The 20,509-nt window shown below is 34.1% G+C and overlaps 1 protein-coding gene across 1 annotated transcript in view; it reads left to right on the forward strand.

Annotated features, from left to right (window-relative positions):
- Positions 1 to 5,863: 5,863 nt before the first annotated feature.
- Positions 5,864 to 20,509, forward strand: part of LOC150109873 (protein SHQ1 homolog) — a 169,836-nt gene continuing 155,190 nt past the window's right edge. Inside the window, exon 1 of the mRNA XM_090415535.1 lies at positions 5,864 to 5,980. The gene's annotated coding sequence lies outside the window, so the exon portion shown is untranslated. The remainder of the gene's footprint in view (positions 5,981 to 20,509) is intronic.

Here is a 20,509-nt window from a genome sequence, read left to right on the forward strand (position 1 = left end):
GATTTCGCTGGAGGCAGAATCGGACGATGAACTGAACACACAAAAAAAATACCGGTGAGTCTTATAATTTGAGTTCCGTAAATTTATTACTAGAAAAAGATTTAGAAAATATAAAAGCCAGCTTAGTAGATCTTGTCCAGGAACAATTTAATAAACAGAATAAACAAATAACAAAAAAAATAGCGAATATGAAGAGTTTGTTAAATTTAATAATACAAAAGTTGAAGAAGTCTTACAAACGGTAAAAGACATTAAAACCAGCATTAACGCACTAAATGAAAGGCAACACAAATTGATAAAAGACACATCGGAACTCCGTCAAGAATTTAATTCCCTGAAACTACAATACGAAGTTTTCAACCAACAAAAACATAAAGACCTTGTCATAAACGGTCTTCCAGAAACTGAATCCACAGAAAATCTCAGAGACGTAGTTTTAAGTTAGGCCATGAAATTGACAACCCCCTACAGCATAATGAAATTCAGACCATAAATCGGATTCCCAGGAAGAACAAAAACAAGGCTTCACAACCCACACCAGTAGTAATCCGTCTGACAAGCATGGCTACAAGAGACAATCTCATAAAAGCCAGCAGACTGAAAAAACCAGTAGTCAAGGATTTAAAAGCATCGCAAGACAATACGCCAATCTTTCTATCAGAGTATTTAAGACCTTTCAATCAGAATCTTTTGAACCAAGCAAGAAAAGAAAAAACAGAAAAAAGGTATCACTTTTTATGGATCAAAGACGGCAAAATATTCTTGAGAAAGTCACAGACTTCAAAGTTTATACAAATAAAAAGCTCGGAAGATATAGATAGGTTGCCAGAGCGACACAAAAGACTCCAATTTAGTTCAAAAAGAAGATCTCAACACAACAAAAATGAATGTGAACCATCAGATAGATGTAATTACACCAGAATACATCAGTAATTGTACTTTCAAATCGCTTGATGCATGGAAACAACACATAGTATAAGCGAGAGATCTCGCAATCTTGCATATTAACATCAAAAGCATCCGAAAACATTGATTATTTTTACAGGCTAATCTGAGGAATTACCCTGATATTATTGATATATTGATTCTAACAGAAGTATCCATAACTAATGACGAAGTGACTGCTTTCCAAATTCCAGGCTTCCACCAGTATAGATCATGCCGCCAAACAAAAAGCGGGGGTGGAATATTAATATTAATATTAATATAACGTTGCTGGATTTAGTATTATATATATGAAAAAAAAATTCCGTGCCTTGCTGAGTTTTCCTTTGGAAGGATCTTCAACTCCTATCCACGAATTTTTATGGCCCAGTGGATACAGAAATAAATTTTCAGAATTCAATTTAGAAAAATGCCAGTAGTTCAGACAAAGAGATTGGCTCCAGCCAGAGGCAATTTCTTGGTTCCTAAAGTTTCCTGCACGTGCAGAAGCATAATTGTGGACTTGAGACTAAAGGGAGATTAAAGTTGAATGAGAGGATTAAGGATAAAAGGCTAAATCAAAGAACGTATTAGGAGCTCGGAGTTACGACTGTTAATGTTAAAGTTAAGATAAGATAAGTGAAATAAAAATTAGGAATGAAATAATTGTAATAAAATTTTACAATGGTGCAGACAACAAAGATTTAATATAAACACTTAAAATTAACACTAGTAAATTCCATTACATGCTATCTCAGGTAGTTATTCCTTAGTAACTGCAAAAAATTCATTTCCTTCCTCCCATTTGTCCTCTCCTCCCTCTAATCATTGTGTCTATTTGCCTGTGCATACTGTCTCCATCATCTATTTCATCGCCTGGTCTATAGGAGCACCCAACTGCAAATTTTGTTCTGTTGACTTCAATCTCACACTAGATAGACTCAAATGTGCTATTTTCACTATCCTGAAGTTGAACATCTATTCTCTTTGGCTACAGTTCATCAGCTATCATCAATAACGCTCCTCCCCAATTCTTTTCTCTCTGTCTGTCCTGAACACACTATACCCTTCACATTCTATACCACTAACTATATCTTCTGTTAGCCATGTCTCACTAATGCCAATGACCTGTGGCCTGGAAGAACTAACTAAGGTCAAAAATCCTCCTTTTTATTCCGAATACTCCTGGCATTAGTGTACATAAAGTGCAGAAGTCTTCTATCCCCGCCCCATATTCATTCCTTATACTAACTATCCCATTTTGGTTTGTTATCCTTTGTCCTAACTCAGGCATATTATACACATTCTTACACTCAACTGTCTCACTGATGTCTGCATGTCCATTTAACTGCATCCCTGCCCACCCTAAAAGCTTTAGTTTTCCTCATTCTGCAGATCCACTTTCACTTCATTCAGCAACAATTTTTCCAGTATCCGAATACCAAATTCATTCAGATACAAACCATCCTTCTTGTATAAGTCCTTTCGCCCATCAAACTCACTCCACACCACGCCGCCTGCATAACCTATGCATAGAGTCATTCGCAATTATGGTTCTCCTTTTCAACTCTACTCTGTCATAACGCGGCAGCAGACTATCTTAACTCTCTCACTCTTTTCGTTTGCTACCGCTAGTAATTCTTTCAAGTCTTCTCATAGCAAATTTTTCGCCTTTTAAATTATTCGTTCCAGCGACTACTATCATTTCTTTCACCTTATGCTTCTGTGCTCTAATAGCCTCACTTACATTATTAATTTTCGCACCCGGAAAGCACTATTTTGGCAAACTCTGATCTATTACACCCTTTTATACTGAATCACCATATAATACTCGCTCCTTAATTATTCTTTCACTCCCGATCGTGTTCTCGTTTATCTTATCACGCACTTGCTTCTTTTTGGTAGCCGATCCATTCGGTACACATTTTTGTAATCGCTCCAGCTGCGCTTCGCCCTATGTATCATTCTGCGCAACCGAGATATCTTCCTCATTGCAGGGTACCTCTTCAATTTTTTTATCAATCAAACCATTCTCTCCCCTGTACTTTTACTTTCACCATCAACTGTATCGCTTTTAAATTCACTCTCTATGCTATTTGGCGTTACATCACAATTTTCTATCACACATTCAAAATTTTATGTTCTTGTTGTTGTTATATGAAATGTCTTGAAGGGAGGTATTCAGCTGTTTGTTGATGATGCAGATTTGGGTAGTGCCAAGAGAACTCGTGGGATTAAATAATCAGGCAATATGGGCAAAAGATAATGGATATCAGGTCAATGTGGAAAAGTCTAAAGTTATGCATTTTGGGATTAAAAGATTACCAGGTCTGTACCATATTAATAGATCTGTACTGCAAGAGATTGATGAGACTTGGGGTGTTGGTGGTTAGAGAGTTGAAGTTCAGAGTGCATATTGCTAATGTGTCCAAGATAGCTTGTAGGATTACTTGGTTTTTGAAGAATACGCTAAGACACAGAGATAAAGAAGTTACCAAAGGTTGGTCGATTGGTAGAGCCTCTGCTATTAATACTTAAGCAAGTTTGAGCGCGGTAAGTACTTGGACGGGGATCAATCGTTCGATGCTGTTGGCACACTTTTCCTCAACGAGTCCTTGGACTCCCTGGAGGTGTCACAAAATTGTAATAGTAATAGTAATAATTATTTCTCTTTACAAGGCGTTGATTCTTCTACATCTAGATTACCGTACTCAGGTCTAATCGCCGGGATTCCTTGGAGATGGGGAAATGGTAGAAAAGATTCAAAGGCAAGTGACCAAGTTGTTGAGTGGTGTAGGGAATGCTTCTACATTGATGGGTTGAGATTGGAAGAACAAGAGGTCATTCTTGGAAATTAAGTAAGAGTGTGGTTAACAGGGGTGTAATGCAGTCGTGTGTTGGTAAATTTTTAACAACCGGCTCGCTTTATGTGATCGTCACATAAAGCGAGCCGGTTCTGTTTCTTCAAATTTTGGCCTTTTAATGTTTAAGAAGTTTCGTAAATCGCTTTACCTCTTCGACATTTTGAAAAGCAAGGGCTGGAAAAAATTTTCTTAACATTTTTCTAATGGAAAGGCATCATGTTGTTCATACATACATTTTTAAAAAAACAGAAGAATATTTATTGTTGTTTATTTCTATTTCATTTTTTCAAATAACGGCTATCCGCTTTTTCGACTGCAAAACTCTAACCCTAATTAAAATTATTTTAATTATAAACAAAAAAAGCGAAATAAAAACATATGAAGAAAATTTTCCTATATTACCTACAACTTACGTATCCTATAACCTATTTACCTACAACGATTATTATTATTATGTATTATCAAATGAAATCCTGAACAAAATAAAAAAAAAGAGGCCTGTGTAGCTCAGTGGAAGTGGCGCTTGTGTCCTCTGCGCTAGATCGCTCGAAATGAGACTTCGGTTCAAGTCTAGTCGCCGACTGGAGGAACTTTTTCCAAGCCTATTTTCGACCGATTCCCGAGTTAGTCGATCTCTGGCACAGGCAAGCGGGTTTTTACTCCAGGAAACTCGGATTTTTCGTCCCGTAAACTCGAGACAATCGACCGTAGTACCCACATTATTTCAGACAGTAACATATCCTGTTAGGGTTAGGTACCAAGAAATGACAGCACTTGTTTGTTTGCCAGCCTCTTCATCGGTGCTGCCTGTAATTAGTGATAGACATGTGCCAGCTATCTCTGATTGGCCAGTGGTGGAGATTGAACTGCCCACTCAGTCTCCAAAAGCTAAATAGGGTATAAAGGCCTCGCCTACTCCCTATAAGGAAATAAAAGGTGTTAGTTGATTTTTATTTTTTTTACAAAATAAAAAAAATGTAACACTAATATTACCATTCGTTTATGACTGGCACAATTATACACTGTGAGTAGTCGATCAAATGACCAGAGACTGTAGCCGTCGCGACGAATTTTTATATTTATCAATAGTGCAACATGTTGCATTTCCAAGAAAAATAAGGCATTATTGTTTATTCAAATGCCAAGTATGGGAGTTTTGATAACGTGTTTGTGTTTTAATGAATACAGACATTATTATTATCATTAACATTCGACCTCCATGGAGTCAGACTCATCGTGGGAACATTGTTTAGTAAATAAAAACGTTTTCAAATTCCAGTTCATAAATTGAGTTTGTGTTTTGTGAATTCTCCTTTATGCATTTATTTTTGATACTGATAATAATAATAATAATAATAATAATAATAATAATAATAATAATAATAATAATAATAATAATAATAATAATAATATATGTAAGTGTTTATTATATAATTTCAAAATATTTACGAGAAAAAGTATATACTATCATTCATCATCTATCCTTTCATAAAGAATTTTAATAACCTGTTCACCCGAAAAATTTTAACAACCGACTCGCGCGAGCCGGTTCCAACACACCAATGGTGTAATGACTAGATTTTTCGCCTGGAGAGTGTTGAATGAATGGAATGCATTGCCTGACTTAGTTGTAAGTGCTTCGTCTGCCAATGAGTTCAAGAAGAGGTATGATTCATATTGTGCAGAGTTCGGGTCTCCTGCGATGAGTCTTCTGACTCCATGAAGATGCTTGTATATAATAATAATAATAATGTCATTATTATGTCAGAACACTCAGTTGACTTCACTCCTACTGTCTTTTCTTTATTACTATAAAGTGCATTTTTGGTAAATAAAATATTTACCTGATATTTTGCTTCCTGTTTGAGGTGCGAATAATTTAAAAAAAAAAAATAATAATAATCTGAAAAAAAAATCAACTAACGCCTTTTATTCCCTAATAGGGAGTAGGCGAGGCCTTTATACCCTATCTGTTCTAACTTAAATCATCTTATTCATGTTTTCGTACCAACATTCTATTGTGTGATCCTCAAGGTAGCGCTACTGTGAAAAATAAATAAATAGTGAAACGAAAAAGAAAGAATGAGTTTCACTTACTCTAAATCGGGGAAGTGTATGCTTTTATTTTGTTTGCTAATATTGAATGCATGTGAAATGTGTGACTAGTAGCAAAATTCGGTGTTTTGGGAAATGTGAGTTTAAGTATTCTGCTATAAATTATTTTATTTTTATTTTTAATAATATGTATATGTAATACAGGCGACAGCATGAATGCAGTATATCATGAGAACATCATTATATAATTAACTTTTGCCGTTTGACTTTATGTCTAATTTTCATATTGATTAGATGGGTAGTGTAAAAAAAAAAAAAATAGAGAGAAGAAGGGAAAAAAATCGGTTGTGTAGGAACTTGATGTTTATTAACTTAAGAACGTTATAAATAAATTGAACTACATACCACACATATTTAAAATACAGACTGGAACCTATAATAATATAAAGTATACATCTGAATTTGACATTGAAGTATTTTTGCCAGCAGTTAACAAAGTAAAGAAATATATTTGTTAAATTTTGAACTTGATTATTGGAGGTCATCACATCTCTTTCTTTCCTTTATTTTTTTTTTAATATTTTTGTTATCGTTTGAATCTTGTTATTTCAGGGAGTATGTGTATGTTTGTTTTTACCATATGAAGGAAATAAGTCCTGTACTCGTGAAAAATAAATATTTATTCTGTTGTGAGATGCTGAAAAAAAAAAGTAAGCTAATGATACCTATAATCGTAGGTTTTTCAAATTGTAATACCACACCAGTATAGCAGTGTTCATGAAGTTTAGCTATTATTATGCTTTAGTGAGTCTGATTAATTAATCAGTCCTGATTCTTTTGTACTGAATATAATTAACTTGAAAAATGCAGGTAATAAAGATTTCTATTTGTTATATTTTAATTAAAATTTACGATTGCCATATCTCTTTCCACGACATTGGCCAAAGATTCACATTATGGGATAGAGGTGTAAAAAAAATTAATTTAAAATTTTCCCCCTGATTTTTATTTTGATAAATCAAGCTTATACAAATTGTATAAATATTTCATATAAAAGTAAAGTATATAAGATAAAGATTGGATTATTATTATTATTATTTTATTTAAAATATGCAAAGCTTCAGCCAATGTTGTGGAAAGAGATATGGTAACTTGAAGGACTTGCATGGGAAGATCATTAGCAATAATCCCTCTGCTCCAAACAACTTTTTATGTTTGTCATAATCAACCATTGAGTTCCATATATACCACTTCTTAACTGAAATTCTATATAAAATGTTGTAGAATTTATATAATTTAATATAAATTCTACAACATTTTATATAGAATTTCAGTTAAGAAGTTTGATCACCTGCTGCATTAAGGCTGTTGATCACTTTCTCTGTTTCCAATTAAAGGCAGAGTGGTCACCTTGGATGTTATTCAACACTGAACTGATCTGTTGATGCATACCAAATAACATCTACATCTTCCAATAATAGTAACATATGACTGTTTTGCTTTGACTTCACACCTGACTGGCCTTAAATGCAACCCTTTCCATGATCCTACTACTACTGTCCTCTTGCTATTCCTCTATTTTTGTTGGTTGCAGTTTTTTTGCTTACTAAATATTTTCTTGAATGGAATAATTTTAGGAAGATAATCAAGAGGCAGACCAAAGAGAAGTTGGCTATAAAAGCAGCAAGAGCCAAACCATTTTGAACTTGCTAAGAAACACTCTTCTTATGCACAGTAATACATCATATATATATATATATATATATATATATATATATATGACAGAATGATCATTGACTCGGTTAACATACATAGTTTTATGAAAAAAATTGAATGACTAGAACCGGGATTTAATTAAAAAGGTTTTAATATAAACACACTACGAATAGCCTTCTTCAGGTGACATTATAAAAGAAAAAACACTAAACATTGAGGGTTAAAAGACTATGAACAACATAGACAGTCTTTATACATAATTAGCATGAAAACGTTGTATTTGTATTTGAAGCTGTTCTTTCATTTGTTGCATTGTTGGCAGAGTGCGTGCTTGCTGCATCACGTGAACGCCAGTACATGATTACAGCTGAATGACTATCTGGGAGGTTGTAGCTTAAGTTGTTATTTAGATGAACAGGATTGAAGATGATTTCTCTCGATTCCACAATTTTTCTCTCGAACATCTCAATAGCCGACATCAAAGTATTAAGTTTACTGCTGAGCTTGAAACGGATAATTCCTTGCCTTTTCTTGATGTCAAACTGATTCGCTCCTCTGGTAAACTAAAAATATCGATATGTAGAAAACCCACACATACCAACAGATATCTGCACAGTCAGTCCCATCATTTCCCTCCTCATAAGCTTGGAATAATTTCCACCTTGGGACATAGAGCCCGTTCTCTTCTTGATGATCCAAATGAACTGCTTACAGAAATAAACCATCTGAAAACTTCTTTCGAAGTTAATGGATATTCCAAGAAAATCATTAACAAATTCCTTCTTAATCCTCCTAGACATCACTCAGAAGAAACAAATAGATTCAAAGGCAATATTTCTATTCCTTACATAAGTACTGTTTCACATAAATTAGCAAAAGTTCTAAAAAAATACAATATCAGAACCTTGTTCACTCCACTTCCAAAGATCCGTTCCTTAATTAGCCACCCAAAACCTTGTCATCATCAACTCAAATACCCTGGCGTATATAAAATATTATGTGACTGTGATATTCCTTATTTCGGGCAGACAGACAAATCTGTCGAAATGCGTATGGAAGAACACATGAGAGACATTACTTACAAGAGACAGCGAGCAAGTGCATTATCAAGTCATATCCTTTTCTCGGCTAATCCTAATGATGATAACCAAAGTCACAAAGTCTGCTGGAAAAAATCTACAAACATCTTCCGTTGCAGTGACGAAATAGAGAGAAAAATTGTGGAATTGAGAGAAATCATCTTCAATCCTGTTCATCTAAATAACAACTTAAGCTACAACCTCCCAGATAGTCATTCAGCTGTAATCATGTACTGGCGTTCACGTGATGCAGCAAGCACGCACTCTGCCAACAATGCAACAAATGAAAGAACAGCTTCAAATACAAATACAACGTTTTCATGCTAATTATGTATAAAGACTGTCTATGTTGTTCATAGTCTTTTAACCCTCAATGTTTAGTGATTTTTCTTTTATAATGTCACCTGAAGAAGGCTGTTACAGGCAGAAACTAGTAGTGTGTTTATATTAAAACCTTTTTAATTAAATCTCGGTTCTAGTCATTCAATTTTTTTTCATATATATATATATATATATATATATATACACACACACACACACACACACACACACACACACACACACACACACAAAACAGATTCCTGTTGAGATCAGCTTGTTCTACCTCATTCAGCAACCAAATGTGTGCATAGTAGTCTTAGAGGCAGCCACATCATAGCCTTATGAAGAAGGATAACCTCCTAACTTTTTTATTACAATCTCCAATGCCTATGTAATTCTTTCAGCAATTTTTGTTCACTTTTATGATACCATTTGAATTCCACCTGCTCTCTAATGGAAATATAGGCATATTTGCATTCCATTATCCCAAGCACATAACTTTACATTTTGCCATATTAAACTGACAATGATTATCCAATCTTACACTACCAATTAATTTAAATCATTCTGCAGGATCTGTATATAACCTTTATTAAAACTATTTTCCTCTCTAGTTTTGCATCGTTAAACAAATGGATACTGTCCTCAGATTGTTCCTCTATATCATTGATACACAAATTAAACAGCATTGGCCCTAGCACAGAGCTCTGATAAATTAAAGATGCCAAGAAATTATATTCTTGGTTTAATCATCTATCCGAGTGAAAGCAAACAAAGTTTGCAACTGAAGTAACTTCAGGACTGGATAAAATTAAGGAGTAAACCAAGAATGTAATTTCTTGGCATCTTAAATTGGTAATGAGGTGTGACACCTTTTGGCTACTCATATATGGAAATATGACTTCTGCATTACTTCAACCTTGGTATTACTTCTGGGTCTAGCTCACACTGATGAGACCTCAAAGGTTGAAACCGGTCTGGGAAGTGACCCTTCCCATTATGTATGTCTGTTAGGATATGTGCTTTGCATTATGGGATACTAAAGCAAGTAATTTGAAGTCATTAACCTTATATATATATATATATATGAGCTGCCTAGTCCTGAAGTTACTTCAGGTGCAAACTTGGTTTGCTTATACTTGGATAAAAGATTAAACCAAGAATATCATTTCTTGGCATCTTTAATTTATAGTATAACCAAGTGGAAAAACTTCCAGCACAAAGCTCTGAGCTCCTTCTCTCCACAAGTCAGTCTTATTCTCTTGGATTTTGTCTACCACCACCATTCATGCTTTATATCAGCTTTATATCCATTCTCATCTGCTCAAATTTATATAATAGTCTGGTGTAGCATTCTGACAAATGCCATTATAAATTCAAATGTTACTGTGGTGTAGTCATTCCTCTTATTCAGCTTAGCTGCCACATATTATAATATGCAAGTAAATTATTATAACAGAACCTACCTTTCACAAAGCTGTACTCCCACTATAGAGTATCATATTCCTATCTACCTGTTTCTGAATTCTGCCCTCTGCTACTTTTCTGATACTAAGCTTTACCACTACTCTTGAGATTCTAATCAATCTGTGATTTGCTACTTCTTGGAACCTCTTATGTAATGAAACCATCTTGCTCTTTCTATTCCCCTCCCCACTCTTTGGAATCTTGTCCGAGATGAGACTTAAACAGCTTGGTCATAGGCACTGCCAGTTCGCTCATGTATTCTTGTAACACATAAGCCAAAATAATTCCATTCAGTTTCATTAATGTATATATTGATATTTCTCAGTGTACTGAACACCTCCAGTTTATCTATCTCAATTCATATATAAGTCATTGTCACACTGGCAAATCATCTGCCTGGATGATGATATTCTTACACAGTGATCACTTAGTAATTCAACTATTCAGAAGAAACAAATAGATTCAAAGGCAATATTTCTATTCCTTACATAAGTACTGTTTCACATAAATTAGCAAAAGTTCTAAAAAAATACAATATCAGAACCTTGTTCACTCCACTTCCAAAGATCCGTTCCTTAATTAGCCACCCAAAACCTTGTCATCATCAACTCAAATACCCTGGCGTATATAAAATATTATGTGACTGCGATATTCCTTATTTCGGGCAGACAGACAAATCTGTCACTTTCACATTCTTTATTGAATGCCACATCAGCATTCAATAAAGTTATTCTTCCTGTTACTTGTATATTTTGAAAAAACCCTTAGTATTTTATAAATTCATCACTAATTTCCTCTCATAATTTGATTTAGTCCTCCTTGCTTGCTTTTTTTTTACAGTTGGTATTGTTCATTATCATTGATCAATACTAATGAATCCTCCTTCATATGCATACATGAATATGCATTCTGATGCTCAATGACCCTTGATAATTTTTAATTCACTATTGGTGTTCTTCCCTTGTGGTTTGTTGTGACTGTTTTAGGCTGCTTAGTTTATCATAATTGCTGACCCTGTAGTTCTGCATTGGTTCCCTTAACTGAGAATTCTATATGTTTAGCAACCTTTCAAGACAAGACTGCACTGCCACTTTCCCTATTTAGAGACAGAGTGGCTTGATAACAGATTAATTTTCTAATGCTGTTACCAGAACCAGCACTTTCAAACCTTGGATCTTTATCATACACTGTTTAACCCTTTAGTAACTATAAAAATTCCATTTCCCTCATGCTATAAAACATTAGTGATTCTTCAGCGGTGTGGAAAGGACACTATTGAATTAGCAGTGAAAGTGAAAATTGTGTTTGTGTGGATAATGTTGATTTAATTATATATATGTAATATATGTATATATGGGGTAAGGTGTTGTACCACCTTACCCCAGTCCTGAAGATACTTTCAGACGCAAACTTTGTTTGCTCACACTTGGATAAAGGATTAAACTAAATTTATTATACTCTAACCAAGTGAAAAATAAACTTTCAACATCTTTCTCTAAATCCAGAGTAATTTATTAAAAAAGGGTGGCACACCATTTGGCAACTCTTATAGGTAGAGATGACCTGCTAATGCTTCTGCCTGGTATCTCCACTTGGGCCTGGCTCCCACTGAAGAGACCTCAATAAAGGTCGAAACTAGTCTGGGTTGTGGCCCTTCCCTTAATACATTAACATTAGACATATTTGCAAGGAGATGGGTTTTGCATTATGGGAGATACTGAGATAGGAGTGTTGGTAGCTTGCTCCACCTTTGCAAGGAGTGCCCTGGTGTTGTACCACCTTACCCCAGTCCTGAAGATACTTTCAGGTGCAAACTTTGTTTGCTCACACTTGGATAAAGGATTAAACTAAATTTATTATTAAATTATATATATGCTAATTTATGTAATATATATAATTTCTGACTAGCAATGGGATTGTTATAACAGAACTCAATCATACAGAATATTATGACAGTATAACATAAAAAAGCTATTATTACTAATTTCCTGCAGATTCTGCAACAGTCAGCAGAATCAAATTAGTCAAAAAAAAATTAAAAACATCTTTTAATGCAGCAGCGAATTGTATCATGGAGTACAATACAGCTTGTATTAATGTACTAAATCCAAAACAGTTTTAGTACTTTTTTTTTAATACTTCAGTTTCTATCCTTTTTCAATTTATTAAAAAATTCAAAGTGCATGCACAGCAGCAAAGAAAGCTTACCTCAGATACTACACTACAATTACATTACATGAAATTTAATTGCTTTCAAATGTGCTTGCACCTAAGCACAATATCTTTGTTAGCAGAGCCAAACAACTCATGGGCCAAATTCACATCTATCACCAGATCAAACACTAGAGGTCTAGAACAGAATTCAGAAAATAAAGGAAAGATATTCCATCCATTGATTCCTGGGACAGAATGGATGTGCAATTGTTCACCACAAAAGCAATTATAGATAACCTTTGAAGAGTGTTGCCTAAACATTAGCATTATCCGCCATCTTCCTTGAATTCCTGACTTTGAAAGGCAAGGCAAAAAAATATCAAAAGCATCAAGTTATGTTCGCTTCGAATAGAACTTAAGACCAGGTGACATCCACTATGAAATGGTTAAATATTTTTGGTATCCTCCTTGAATCAGTTGCTCTGTCTATTTAATAATTTTTTTTTAATAAGAATCTAGCCAAAAGGCAATTATTGCCTTTTATGAAGCTAAGTGTAACATAAACCTACTTCAGGCCATACCAAAAGTTAGTTGCCTTTATCCATTCACCAAAAGATCTTCTGCATCACTTGGATCATCTTGGTATCTACAATATCCCTTGCTTCTGCAAACTTCATTACTTTGGACAAACTGGAAGAACTGCTAATATCTGTCTAGAAGAATGCAGAAACTTTCCACCATCTGCGCCAGCCATTCCTGGGTAACAGACCATGCCATGGATACAGATCACCATATTCAGTGGAAGAAAGCCTCTCTCTTACACAGGAACAGATTTAAATTGGAGTATTTTTGCACTTTGCTACAGCACTACATCAAAACTAAATGTTTATAGCTTTCTATATCAAATTTATTATACTTTCTCTCCTGAGGTAGTGAGAAAATTATTAACAGTAAGATAACACAGAAGAAATAAAGCTTTCTGTGAATTTGTGCATATTATGTTGGAACATCATGTTAATAATATCTTGAAGAGAAATCCAGCAATTTCATAAGAAAATTTCAGCCTGCAAACATTGGAAACCAGTTTTTTAATTATCTAAATTATAATTTTTTGCAAAAAACAGCATTTCTTTATGTTGTTAAAATATAGATGGCCTCTTTTAATAAAAAATATAACAAAAAGTGATCGTGCAACCTTTTTATTATTAAAGGTTGTTGAATAAGAATAATATATACACACACATACATGCTGCATATATCACTCATACATGAATGAGAGGCTACAAGGCCTATAGCAAAGAAATGCCACATGTGGGCCAGGAGGATTGAGAACAAAAGTAATCTGATCTTTTGAAGAGTGTAGTCTTTGGAGGAATTCTACATGGGGAGAAAGGTCTCCTACAGAACAGTGGTAGATGAAATGAAAAATGAGAGTAGCAGATTTGGTGAGTCAGCAGTTCGACTATCAAAGGATATTGGACAGCAATAGTAGATTTAGTAGAAATTTGGGCCTTAGATGCCATTTCTGCTACTGAGCAGTTCCCATGGAAATATAGAAGACAAAATATGGAAACTACCATGAGACAAGCTGAAGAGTTTTTGGGAAAAGAGTTCTCAGTCAACCGAATTACCTTCCAAACAGTAATGAGAATTTTTAGAAATTTTATGTGCATCACCCCAAATGTGAGGGCAGTGTTCCAAGGTTGGGCAGATATAGGATTTGAACAGAGATAGTGACTGGCAATTGAAAGTAATAACTTGAATGGGAAAAAAAAGATGCCAAGTGTTTTCAGAAGTTGAGAATACCATAGAAGCAATGTGATTATGCCAGGAAAGGCTAGAAGTAAATCGGTCTGAAAAGAATGATCTGTTCCTCACATGAGAATTATTAAGAAGTAGAGGAAGAACAACTAAGGTATTTTTTTAGAAAAAAGACAAAACTGTTTTGGAAGAATTAAAGTTAATGACTGTCCTTATTTTTTTGTGCAGAGTTGTAAATGATTGGAATGCCTTGTCTGAGAGTGTGGTGTCTGCAAGGAGTTTGAATGTGTTCAAGGCATGGTATGATGAGCTGTGTGTGTGATAAAAGGACCTCCCAGATGAGTCTTTGACTTCATGAGGTCTTGGGGTAATAATAATAATAATAATATTGTTCCATTGGACGATAGTATGGAGATCGGTATTTAGGGTACTTATTGGAATTCTTGAAGTTGGAGACATTTGAGCACTGCAATGTGTGTCATATGAATGGAGATTGCTGTCATTGGCAGAACTTTGGAGTGGATTTGAGGTCATTGAGAGAAGATAGTTTATGTATATATGAAGAAGAAGGTGGGTGAAGCCCTGATGAACATCTAAATTAGTCAAAAATCCAGAGACCTCCCCTCTCATTATGCACTTTGAATAACCCAAGAGAAACTGGCAATCCATTTACAGATGAAGACAGCTATAAGATGGCAGTTTACTGAGAAGTCTTCAATACCATCTTATCACGTGCAACAGTGTGGGTTTCCCTGAATCTTTTCATTGTACATGTTCAGAGTTGGATGATGTAGGCAAGGAGATCTGCTGTGGATCTTGATTGTTGAAATCTATAATGATGGTCATTAATTAGTTGATACTTTTCTGACAGCATACTTAGATTACTTAATGGAAGCAGTAGTTTAAGGATAAACATCACTTTTTTTTTTTGTAATTGCTATAGTGTAGATGCCAGCAAAAGATGGGGTATATTAGTTTGCAAGTACAATTGATGGGATACAATCAGGCTAAAAGGTCTTTTTTTTTTATATCCATGTTATTCAAGATGTATTTCTGGTGGAAGGACATTTGCCATATAATATTCCAGGTAAAGGAGATGATATATCCTTGGTCATCTGTGTGGGAGTTTAATGAGAAGAATGCTATGAGGTCAGCATTATCTTTAGGTGATATTGCAACACAATTATTTGTTTGAGACATTTAGGATAGAAATGGATAGAAATTGCACTCAGCATCATATGCAAGAGCCCAGAAGATACGACTCTTATTGGCATAAATAGAAAGTTCTGTGTATGTTTAGCCAGTCAGACGCTTAGTAGTACTAAGTTAGTACTATTAATGGTGTTGCGGACTTCATTGTTATCTATGAATAAAACTGGAGCTTGTCTCAAGCCATTTACAATAATCTTTCTTTTTTTCCTGCAATAAATTAAAGATACCAAAAAATTATATACTTGGTTTAATCCTTTATCCAAGTGTAAGCAAACAAAGTTCCTGAGGTATTTTCAGGACACTGGGACAACTCATATATAGACGCTAATGACTTCATATCTCTTGCCTTAGTATCCCATAATGCAAAGCACATATCCTTATGGACATAGCACATTGTTCCTCCAGTCCTGAAAATACCTCAGGTGCAAACTTTGTATAATCAAGTAGAAAAAAAAATTTCCTGCACTTCATGGGAAACCATGGGTTGGATATTCGGTAGGAATTTTGAACACAGTGAAGAATGAAGGTCCTCATTCCAACATCAATAACTGCTATAACAAGATTGCAGTAACTATTTGGATCTGGAGAATGGAGATAGTCTGACATAGAAAGGAGAAATAAGTTTTAGAAATCTTTCCACTTGGCATTTGATATAGTGCCATGTGACATTGTTGCTTTTTTAAAAATAAAAACTTTAATTATAATAATGGAAGTTTTTTCACTTGGCTATGCTACCAATTACATATTTGGTTTAATCCTTTATTCAAGTGTAAGCAAACAAAATTTGCTTGAAATATTTTCAGGACTGGGGACAACTCATGGTAAAGGTGGTATAAGTTCTGATCACTTGCCTTAGTATCCCATAATTAAAACACATATCCTTATGGGTATGTGCTTTGCATTATGGGATACTAAGGCGCAAGTGATCAGAACTTATACCACCTTTACCACGAGTTGCCCCAGTCCTGAAAATATTTCAGGCAAACTTTGTTTGCTTACACTTGGATAAAGGATTAAACCAAATATGTAATTGGTCCAATTATAATAAATTTAAATGGAAAATATGAAATCACTAGGTAAAACAGCTTTCACCTTTATCTTGTTCAAATGGTATTAAGTTTTGTATTCAAATCCATAAACTTTTTACATTCAGTAGCATCACCGTGTGTGCATGCACGCACTAGGTAAACAATATATTTCTCTCAATTTGCTAATTGAGAGAAATATATTGAATCACTAAAATTTGCTCTTAATAATTGTTTAGATCTCTGAATCCCAAGACAAGTAGTACCATGACATGCTTATGCATGTCTTTTACACTTTATTTCTGCAAAATATATTTTGCGTATTATCTGTCACCAGAAGCAAAAAAAATTAATGCTCAATATGCAAAAAGAGTGGATTATAATTTAGTGAGTTTGAAAAAATTCATTCAGTTTATTTTATGGGAAGTTACTTTGTTTATTTTATGGGAAAGATATGGGTTCGTTGCTTTGCTTTAAACACAGTATATACATATCACTCATTTGGATTGGGGTAAAAAAAAGTGGTTCTTTCTCCAAGTTTTCCCAAACCATTCCTAGATGTCCTGTTCATTTCCTTCTCTGCTCTGGCTCAAGAACAGCTTTTCCTCTCTATGTCAACTACTTTGTCTAATGACTCAAAGATATCTTAGTAGAATTGTCTGTGGAATCATAGGCACAAATAAGTCTCATTGTGCAGCAGTTTCCTATTTTGAAATGTCCACATTACAACTTGATATTGCCTGCCATTCAAGAAGTTAATTTTCATTTTAGTGGCTACCATAGCTACTCCTTCCTCTCCATGATCATCATTACTGGAATTTAACATCTGGTAGTTATTATGTAGTAATATTATTATTGCACTTCTCTAATTTTTAAATTCTTTTATACTTACGTTGGTATCTATCTTGAATTCTGTTGATGCTGAGTTGGAGTTTCATTACCTGACTTTTCATTCCCTGACAAAAAGAAAACTAAGCTATGCTTCAGCAGCCATGATATTCCATGATACTTTATTTTATTTTATTTTATTTTTTTTGCGATCCTTTAAAGGACTATTAAATTATTTAAGGAATTTACAACGTATACTGGAATATTAATTAAAAGAAACTTTAATAAATACTTCCTATATTTCGGCAACGTTGCATTGCTATCTTCATGGGAACATACAAATATGGCACGTGCACACAGGCACTACAAAAAGCAAATGAGGCAGAAGATAAGAAACTATTGTTGTTGTTCCTAAAGTTCTAATGGTGTCCCTTAGTAGGCTATATTGGGTTGTCTTGGCTGTTGGGCTGTTCTCATGATGCAAGTCTCCCAAATTTGGGGCAGTCTCATGCAACCAAATTTGTTGAGATTTGGCATGTTTCTTAGGGCTGAGGCTGATTCCATGAATAGCCTCTCAAATTTGAATTTACTACTGTGTATTACTGTGGCTTTCTTCCACCATATTCTGTGACGTATATCCAGAGCATCGTCTGCAAGACCAGAGTGTCTGTACTAGTGAAACCGAATGTAGTCCTTGTGTTCTGAAATCCTGATATTCACTGTCCGGTCTGTTTGTCCAAAGTAGGACAGTTTACAGCTGCAAGGGACCTGGTATACCCCAGGTAGGTCTAGGGGGAAGTGGTTAGTCTCTAATCACTCACCAGCCTGATGGATCCTTATTTTCTCTGTTTATAGAAAACCCACCTATAACAGCAGATACATTCACCAGCAATTCCCACCTTGTTTTAATTAAAAGAAATTAAAAATTCCTTTTAATTAATATTCTAGTATACGTTGTAAATTCCTTAAATAATTTAATAGTCGTGTTTCTAACGTATAAGCCTTTCTACAAGAATTCCTTTAAAGGCTATGTGAAAGTCTGGTCCTGTTTATCTTTAATCATTAAATATATATCTTTTATACATGGAGTTATTTTATGGATAGGAATGATAATCACTTAAGTTGTCTATCATTCAATGTATATTTATAGTTTTTCTACAAATATATAAATAATTGTTTCATTGTATTTATGTGTATACTCCAGATGATGACCTTAATGTGAAGGTCTAAATGTCGAGTGATTATTTCGGTTTATATTAAACTGAAGTTTTACTCTAATATGGTAGTTGTTTCCATAATTTCTAAGATGTATTCTGATCACTATGTAAGCATGAAGAAAAAAATTTTAAAGTACGTTAAATATTACCCAAGTCTGATAATTCTTTACCATTATGCATGCTTTTCATATTTACCTGTAATATTTGAAATAAGTTGATTCCTAATATAGCCTATCTCCTGCTATAGTCTTTTTGTGTAGTTATATCGTAGCCCTTCAAAATATTCTTTTCTATTTTTTGTGGTGCAGATTACTGTACCAGAAGAAAACAGAAAACCAGATAACTTCCATTATTTTAAGCTTTATTACATTTGGATTGTTTACAAAAAGTTTTTATACTTTATTTTTTCCATGTTTGGAGCAGTAAGCATGAAGTGGGGTGCTTGCTGCTTAGCATGTGGTGTCAGTACTTCAGTGAATAACAATATAGTCATTTATGTTTTGTTCCTTTTAGCTTTTTTTTCTTTGTTTCTGTAATCACTGCTATATTATTATAAATGATTTTAATAGTTCTTATTCCTATGTTACTTCTTACATTGTTTCTTTTTGAAAGTCAGATTCCTAATCCTTTTAAAATAATAAAGACCTAGTTGATATTGAACTTTAAACCAGTGCTTTTACTTATTTGAAACATTTCTGTTTCAAGATATCTCAAAATTATTGTATCTGTTAATTCAAGTGCAAGATAAAAATTACAAAGGTATAATTATTTCTAATTAGATTTAAGCTCAAATACTTCTGAAAAATGATTTGCAAATCTTTATTTATTCTTCAGCTAGTTTGGTTTCTGTTATGAAGTCAGAGGGGAATGTGTTCTCAAGTGCATGAAAATTGATTCCTGATATTTAAAGTAATTACATACTGGAAAGCATTACAAGAAAACATGACTACCTAGTAGCAACAAAATGAACACAGCCAGCAAATTAAAACAAACTAACCATATTAATTATCCAGCTATTTACATATCGACAGTGATTAATAATTTCATTATTAGTGACTTTGATCTTCTGCTCAGCCTATGGCATCACAAATTTACTGAGCATATAAAAGTTCTTTGCAAATAACAAATGCGAAACTGATTCTTTTATTAGAAGAATGAACTTCATATTCTTGCCAGCATTATAGGGAGTTATGATTTACAAATTGCATTTTCATATCTTTTCAGTGCTAAGGCTTGTTCTTCTCATTCCTCTGTAAGACTGCTTGGCCTTTTCTTGTAAGCTTTTCATCAGTTGCTTTTTTTATGCACATATATGGTTTGCTTGTTGGGCATTGTTGGATAACATTCATCTACATTACTAAGTACAGTGGTACCTCGACTTATGAACCGCTCGACATACGAACTTTTTTCATATCCCATTTTGACTTCTAGATATGAACCTAGACTCAAGAATATGAGCCGTGATGTTTTTCTTTTCAAATGAACTAAAGCCTGTTTTACATTATACTTTTTATGCACGTTTAGCTGAGTGCATGCTGAACTGTCTCTAGTGTAATGATTGTTGTTACTACGTCGTATTTATCTGAAATAATGAATTCTGCACGTATTTGCTTTTTTGTGTATCTATTTTGGTATTTGTGTAAACAAACAATACACTTTGTGAAATTTTTTTAGGTTTGTATTTATTATGTGTACTGTATGTATTTCTTTTTATAAGTGACGTGTTTTATTGTAGTTCCACGTTTATTTTCTGAATAATTTACCAGATGAGCATCATTTCACTGATTAGCATATTATTTTCAACATGGGCCAAAGAAAACTAAGAAAGAAGACTAGAAGGAAATCACAAAGGAGTCAGGCAAATTGATCTGTGCAAGCAGCTTGTC

The sequence above is a fragment of the Typopeltis vanoorti genome, chromosome 1 (assembly GCF_054136105.1).
Source record: "Typopeltis vanoorti isolate ZY-2024b chromosome 1, IOZ_Tvanoo_1.0, whole genome shotgun sequence".
Classification (NCBI taxonomy): Eukaryota; Metazoa; Arthropoda; class Arachnida; order Uropygi; family Thelyphonidae; genus Typopeltis; species Typopeltis vanoorti.